At 42.7% G+C, this 8,156-nt stretch overlaps 1 long non-coding RNA gene and 1 other non-coding gene across 2 annotated transcripts in view; both read left to right on the forward strand.

The window, feature by feature from the left end:
• The first annotated feature begins 6,064 nt into the window (after positions 1-6,064).
• Positions 6,065-6,137, forward strand: TRNAK-UUU (transfer RNA lysine (anticodon UUU)). Its single transcript has one exon. It is a non-coding gene; the product is annotated as a tRNA-Lys (tRNA).
• Positions 6,138-6,400: 263 nt separating this feature from the next.
• The window catches only part of LOC127744599 (uncharacterized), a 2,450-nt gene continuing 694 nt past the window's right edge, over positions 6,401-8,156 (forward strand). The window contains exon 1 of the long non-coding RNA XR_008005575.1: positions 6,401-6,706. This is a non-coding gene — a long non-coding RNA (uncharacterized LOC127744599). The remainder of the gene's footprint in view (positions 6,707-8,156) is intronic.

Here is an 8,156-nt window from a genome sequence, read left to right on the forward strand (position 1 = left end):
AAAGAGCGGCTAGCTAACTAGCTGATAGAGATGGCAGAGCTCCTTTCTCACTAAGAGCAGCAAAGGCGAATACCACTACCTTGGCTCCCTCCTTTGCTGATAGATCGCCATAAATAAGTCGGATGCAGGGGCCTAACCTAATAAGATCGGCAGAGGGGAGATGGTTGATAGCTTAGGTTTAGCAACAAAATTGGGGATGGGGAGCTCCTTTCATATTGTATCAGAATGACAAGGTAAAAGATATGGGCTGAGTCTAGCTTGGGACGAGGCTTAGAGAAAGGTAGTTTGCGAGAGAGATGGCCAGGCAGTTCTTAAGATCAGCAACTCGGCGGATAGAGAGCTTGAGCCCAATGGACTTCTTATTGATGAATCTCGCGACCTCTTAGCTAGAGACTGGGAGAGAGGGGAATTTCTGCGTAGATGGACTTGCCAAGCTAGGGCTTCATATCAACTCGGTACAGTCTTCAGAGATCCGCCAGAGTTCATTACTTCTTTACTCTTTTCAGATCTAGTGGGTCTTGCCCTCCCACCCGGGCTAAGGTTCGGTTTAGTCCTTTTTAAGTTAAGGCAGTGTAGTAGATTACCTTACTACATTTAGTAACTCAACTCAAATGCAACTCTACCTTCAGCCAGAAGAAAATTAGAAACTTTTTACCAACGCGGATTAGCTCTTAAGACTGCTCCGCTCACTAGGATACCGTCTTACGCTGTACCCGGTCTCAGACCGGACAGCACGAAACTACTCTCTAGCTCTTTCTGTAGCTAATCGAGGAGAAGTTCTCTAGACATCCCTGGTTGTTACCATTTTAGGATGTCAACTCTTGCCACTCCTACCTCAGGTTATCCGGTATCCGGAAATTCGATCCTCATAGCAGGAAGAAAGGGGAACTCCTAGCTTAAAAGCTCATAGCTGCGGCTGCCCAGCTTTCCTTATAGCCAATCCCGTGCCCAACTCTTGGGTTTTTGAGAAGCTCACCCCCATCGCGATTTGGGAACTCACACAACATCCTTAATCGAATGGCGCCACTGCAAAACTGGAAACCTAGAAAGAACACCTTCCTAATCTCAATGAAGAAAGACTTTCCAGCAAGCAATCAAATAGGTTCAAGCACCTCTACTTTCAGGTTCAGGCAGTTCCTTTATTGAAGTTTTTCGGGTAGAGGGGCATGGATTGAATCTTCTTATTAGCCCCTGATCCCATCCTTTCTTCTCTTAAGAGATTTCTAGTTAAAAAGTCCTTCTTCTTTAATCGGTCGCACCAACTTGTTCCCGCTTTGGGATGGGAACTAGGTTGGAATTCAAAGAAAACACATGCGAAAGGCAGCGTGATGACAGTTGATCTTTGGCTTACTTACTAATTGTGGGCACGAAACGGAAATAGAGAAGTTAAGCAAATAACTAATTGGCGTGGGGGAGGAAAATCCTCTTTTGCACATCCTTTAGTTTAGTTGGGCTAAAAACTTCTCCGCTGGGTCGGAAGCCTTTGAGTGTACAAGGGGTACAGAAAAACCTTACCTGTTCGAAAAAGAGAATCTTGACCCTTATTTCATAGGGCTGGGAATGGGAACAAGAAGAATCGCTAACAACCAGAAAGAGGTCCTTTTGGCTTTTTTTCTCTAAGTAGCTTTGGTAAGCTATTGCCTTACCAACTAACTAATAAAAGGAGTAGTAGTAGCAGTCGCCCCTCCTCGGGCGGATTCCCCTTTTTACTCCTAAAACGAAGGATCGAAAGAAATCTCTCGTACTTTTTTTTCTTTAGTACTAAAAAGGCGAGCTTTCCTGGCATATCAGATGCCATTTCACCAGCTTCATTATCTGACTTCTCACCTGGGCTAAGCCCCGAACTTGGGACTACATAAAAAAAAAGAAAATCCCTTCCCATTAGCAGAGTACGAGTCGGGAACATCAAGAAAAACCTAAGCTCGCGCCTTGGAAGACAATAGACTTATTGGTACCTAGATAGCGCCTCCTAACACGGGAAAGAAAAAGCTGCTGGGTTACGGACAAAAAATACTTATTCGAAAAAAAACCAGATTCCGTAGACTCGAACGCGACCAATTAACAACACTCCATTCTAGTCTCAAGATTTGGAACATTACAACCATATTGCCGATAGCGCTCTTTTCGTTTTTCGTCCCATCATCTGGTAACCGCCGAATGATCCACAAGAAAGGTGGCAGGAATCAAACCTAGCTTGTGTAGCCCCCTAATGGTTTAGGTAAGCAAGCCTCCATAGCTTTCTGCGCCCCAACGGCGCCTTTCCTTTCGATCATTCAACTAGGTGTGATATACCAAATTCCAATTCTGAGAATGTCTTTCCAGAAGGGTATAGGACTGACAAAACAACCTCAACCGAATAAGCCGAAACCACAGAAGGATAAGAAGAAAGGGCATAAAGCTAAGCAAAGGAAAGCTATTTCTCGCGCAACGTGCCACTGATGTGTGCCCTAAGGTGGTTAGTTACCAATGAAGACGTGAGTCGTCGAATTGGATCTGTACAATTTCTCAATCCTGACTGCTGCTTGTTTTATAGTGCGTACAACTATCGTCCGCAGTCAACCTTACTTCGGTACAGAGGATTGATGTGTCATGTTCCTAACCATAGGATTGCTCCACTAGAGAGGTCGGGCATTCATTACTACAATTACCAGCATCTCTTCTTTCCCTGCTCCAATATGAGTTGAGATTCTCAGAGTTTAGAGTAAAGTATGAGTAGAATGTCAGAGGTCTTCTAGGGTCACTCTCCTCATTTATTCAATGCTTTGGAGGAAGAGGGGCAGCAGACAAGGAGAGCACTTGGCATTGGTTCATTTCATGCTACGATGCCGTCTCCCCATCTCTGGTTGAAGCAGGGATGAGACCCTATAGTCTCTATCCAGTGCTCTTCCGGCTTGGTATCCGTTTAAGTCTCAATGTCTTTCCTTCCCTGTGTATGATATGAGTTTTGAGTAGTCGATGAGACTAGTCAGGATTCTCCTATAGGTATAATCCTTGTCTTTGTTCTTTTTTCAATGCTTGAGGGACTTCTGTCAATGCTCCGGGTACTACTAGGCACAACATAGCGAGAAGTCGTTCTGCTCTGTTCAGCTATCCCTAGGAGTGCTAAGGTTCAAATCCAATTCGTGAGAAGAAGCCAAGCGAGAGACTATATCAAAAGAAAATGGAATTTCCGAGAAAGAGATCAAAGCGAGGAAATTGAGAGGTGATGAAGCTGTAGTGGCTCTCCCCCGGTTTGTATTAGTGAGAAGGGCCAGAGATTCGTTTGTCTTTTGTCTCATGCAGGGCACCTTTTCTTTATACTAAGCAGTAAGCGTAGTTTTTCCCCGGGTAATGCATGAAATAAGGGGCTTCTTGTTGCCCTTGTTTCCTGGAATCGAGACTCGGAAGGTTTTTCTTATGGCTTGTTTTTCCCCTCCCACTCGATCTACGGATATCTATCTAATGCGGCGCGTTGCGATTCGTCTTTTTTTGAAGAAATGGGCACAAAGCCAGGCATTTAGTGATGGGATAGATATAGAACCAGAATCGGCTGCCAAAAGGACCCCGTTTGTGGTTTAAGGCTAAGTTCATTCTTCGATATATCTCACTCGAGATGTAAGTTTACTAGTCTTCTAGTTGAGTTTCCCCTACCCCTGCATCTATCTCATTCGCTGAGATAGGTTTCATTCAAAGAGAGCGCGACCCCTGCTCAACAATGGTCACCGAGATATGCCATCCATCTGAACTACCGCCAATAAAGAGAAGGGTGGGTATAGAAAAGAAAGAGAGGATATACTTTATTCCCCCCAAAAAAGGGTTCTACTAAGGTTCAATTCCTTAGCTATCTCTAGTGGTATTGTTTCCACTCCTCGTCTAAGGTATTGGCACCGAAACGGGGTCTGCGGGCCGGCAACCCGACCAGCTAAGAGCCACTCAAAGCTTGAGGAAGAATACGATATCACTAAAGCAACCTTGAAAGCAACGCGTAATTGCTTGCTGCACTTCGCGCGTGAGAACAGCGATTGAGGAACCAGCGCTTCGCCCCTTCGCATGAAGCAGTTTCTTGCCGCCTAATGCATGCTCCATCGAGTAGGGTACGAGAGAGAAGGGCTCTTTGAGGGGAAGAAAATTCTTTTCTCATAATCATTCAATAGAAAGCAAGTTGCTAGCCTAATCCCAAGCATTATAACAATGGCAGATCTCTTCTTTCCTTTCTTCATAGCGAAATTAAAGAATTGCCTAAAGATTCAAGTTATTACCAGATCAGCTAACATAACATTATTTATAAAAACAATCTCTTTTAATAACCGATCGTAGAATAGAAAAAGTATTCTCCCACGGAGGAGCAACTGAAAGGGCTAACCCCCCAAGTAATTTCGTCTCATCGAGAAAGAAATGTTTTGGCACGCGAAGCATTCTTTCAAAATGATTTCTAATCGGCAAGCATTTTAGAGAGCTCTTTCAGGGAATACTCTCGATCGCGTTGTCGGCCCCCAACCCAAAGAATTTATCCCTATTGAGTTTCACAAAGTCCCATTCTTGATCTGGGTAAAGAGATTTCATCTCCGCGATGATTTCGAAATGGTTAGTAGCCAGGTCCCTTAAATGGGCTTGCTGCTGGTGCCGGTGATGCTAGCTCTTAAGGATCTGTCCTCTTCTTTGCCTTCATTTCCTTGCTCAACGCCTTTTTCTTGTCTTTATCGGGTCTTTCTGTCTGATGATTAAGGCCTTTTGCCTTTAGAAAAGGGCTTTTTAAAGGAGAGAAAGTCTTGATAGGAGAAAGTGGTGCTATACGCTATAAGAGAGAGCTAAAAAGAGGTGGACTGGACTTGCTTAAGCTTGAGTTCTTTCATAGGAAGGAATATAATAAGGCAGTTGGTTTACATACCATAGAGCAGGCGCTTTCATATAACTAAGGAAAAGAGGACAAGAAATGAGAGTTTATGCCGCCTTCTTTCCTAGCTCTTTTCCTATACCCTGTTGTTGAAAATGACTTATGTAGTCTTGGATACGGATATAACTTGCTCTATAATCAGTATCTATTGAATCAGGAGGTGAGTGAGATTGTTAGAATTGGCAAAAGATCTTCTTATCTGGCAAATAAAAGCCCACCAATTCTTTAAATAAAGACCTTGCTCGTAAGCCTGGGTGCTAGCGCTTGGCCTTGGAATCTCAAACTGATGAGAGAGAGTCTGGATACTTTCTTACGAGGTATGCGAAGCATAGAGCTGTGTGCCGGGCAAGTAAGTTTGAAACATTTTGTAGTGTGAGTACTTTTTCTTCCTCTTCCCTCGCCCAGGCAGGCTAACGGGGGTAGGGCATAGTTGGGGGGCTCAATCGAAGAAAGATGGTGTCAGTGACCAGAGAAGGTCCCTCTTTCTTTAGAGAATGCCAAGCTAATCACTCGTCAATAAGCAGCAGGAGAGGAACTGTGTTCATTAAATCATAGATTGAGATTTGGAAAGTGTGTTACTAGTTGAATTTCTCTGAGACCCTCTGTCTTTGACCCCTTATTCTCTCCTCGTCGGGCTTGGGCATACTAATAATTGTAATTCAATAATGAATGAAACTTTTTAATGACCAAAGTGGCTGTTGGGCAAAAAGCATCTTCTGTGGCTCAAGTAGTAACTACTTTACTTTAAAGAGGGGCAAAAGAAAAGGAGAGAAAAAAAGGGGAGCTAAACATATAGAAATCGGTTACACACTAAAGGAAAGATGGATTGACGTTAGCCTACCCGACTACACAAGATATTCTACATGTGGTTAACAAAAGAATCACTGGTTATTGGCCTCAAGGCAGAGACGAGCTGGCTAGACTCTTATCGAAATTGCATATAGAAAGAGATTCGTCTTGAAAGCTAGACAGACAATTTCTATGTTCACAGGCGCTTCCCGTCTTCATTGAGATTGGGTTGGTGTTCAGTGTACTAAGGTACAAGATCGAAAAGAATGCCGATTATTGATACAAAATTTTTGCGAGAAAAGGTCTAAAACATCAACGCCCATCTGGCCGGAAAAATGTTTCTCTTTTCTCTGCATCAATCAGACTTTGTTTCACTCGTTTACTACTTGATTTCTTTTTTTGGGGTGTATAGCTCAGTTGGTAGAGCATTGGGCTTTTAACCTAATGGTCGCAGGTTCAAGTCCTGCTATACCCAAACCTACCTTACTACAAAGGACAGAAGGTAGGAAATAATTTCAAGCGGAGTTATGTCAAAAGGACCAACGAGGATGAAGAAGAAAAGGGGGGTTTGAACACTACTTTGAAGGGTATCAGTAAGCAACCAAACCAACGAAGCAAAGGATCGAGGGAGGGATTGAACAGAAGGAGGGGATGGCATTTCTAGGGAGTGATTAGATTCTCTAACCCCTTATCAATCAACGGGAGGACGGATAAGTTCTTCCGCTGAAGGAACCCTTGCGAACAGCTTGATGCACTATCTCCCTTCAACCCTTTGAACGAAATGCGGCAAAAGGAAAGAAAATCCATGGACCGATCCCATCGTCTCCACCCCGTAGGAACTACGAGATCACCCCAAGGACGCCTTCGGCATCCAGGGGTCGCGGACCGACCATAGAACCCTGTTCAAAAAGCGGAACGCATTAGCTATCCGCTCTCAGGTTGGGCAGTAAGGGTCGGAGAAGGGCAATCACTCATTCTTAAAACCAGCATTCTTAAGACCAAAGAGTCGGGCGGAAAGGGGGGCTATCCGTTTCCGGTTCTCCTGTAGCTGGATCCTCCGGAACCACAAGAATCCTTAGTTAGAATGGGATTCCAACTCAGCACCTTTTGAGATTTTGAGAAGAGGTGTGAATCCGCCTGTCCTACAGATTTCTTAAGTGTTCGAGTTTATTTGTGGCATGAAACAACTCGAAGCATGGGTCTAGCTTATTGAGACCGCCCCTTTCTTTTTTTCAAAAAACAAACACCACGAGAATACGTTTTTTACTGGCAAAAATCTGCGCTCAAAATAGAAAGATATTTCTATTATCTTTCTATTTTGAGCGCGGGTTTTTCTAGCCCAAGTGTATCTTATTTTTATCACGAATTATTTTCCTTGGTTAACGATAGTTGTACTTTTACCAATAGCCGGGGGTTCCTTAATATTCTTATTTCCTCATCGAGGAAATAAGGTAATTAAGTGGTATACAATTTGCATATGTTTAATCGATCTGCTGATAACAGCCTATGCATTTTGTTATCATTTTCAATTGGATGATCCATTAATCCAACTGACAGAAAATTATAAATGGATTAATTTTTTTTATTTTTACTGGAGATTCGGAATAGATGGACTCTCTATAGGACCCATTTTATTGACGGGATTTATTACCACTATAGCTACTTTAGCGGCTCAACCGGTTACTCGAGAATCCCGATTATTCCATTTCCTGATGCTAGCAATGTACAGCGGTCAAATAGGACCTTCTTCTTCTCAAGTCATTTTACTTTTTTTCATCATGTGGGAATTGGAATTAATTCCAGTTTATATACTTTTATCCATGTGGGGGGGAAAGAAACGTTTGTATTCAGCTACAAAGTTTATTTTATACACTGCGGGAAGCTCTATTTTTTTATTAATGGGAATTCTAGGTATCGGTTTATATAGTTCTAATGAACCGACATTAAATTTTGAAACATTAACTAATCAATCGTATCCTGGGGTGCTCGAAATAATATTTTATATGGGATTTCTTTTTACTTTTGCTGTAAAATTGCCGATTATACCCTTACATACATGGTTACCGGACACCCACGGAGAGGCACATTACAGCACTTGTATGCTTTTAGCCGGAATCTTATTAAAAATGGGCGCATATGGATTGGTTCGAATTAATATGGAATTATTACCTCACGCTCATTCCATATTTTCCCCCTGGTTAATGTTATTAGGTTCAATTCAAATAATCTATGCAGCTTCAACATCTCTTGGTCAACGTAATTTAAAGAAAAGAATAGCTTATTCCTCGGTATCTCATATGGGTTTCATAATTATTGGAATTGGTTCTATAAGTGATACGGGGCTCAACGGGGCCATTTTACAAATTATCTCTCATGGATTTATTGGTGCTGCGCTTTTTTTCTTGGCGGGAACTGGTTATGATAGACTACGTCTTCTTTATCTTGACCAAATGGGTGGAATGGCTATCCTAATGCCCAAAATATTCACAGTTTT

Source organism: Arachis duranensis, unplaced genomic scaffold (assembly GCF_000817695.3).
Source record: "Arachis duranensis cultivar V14167 unplaced genomic scaffold, aradu.V14167.gnm2.J7QH unplaced_Scaffold_633524, whole genome shotgun sequence".
Taxonomy (NCBI): domain Eukaryota; kingdom Viridiplantae; phylum Streptophyta; class Magnoliopsida; order Fabales; family Fabaceae; genus Arachis; species Arachis duranensis.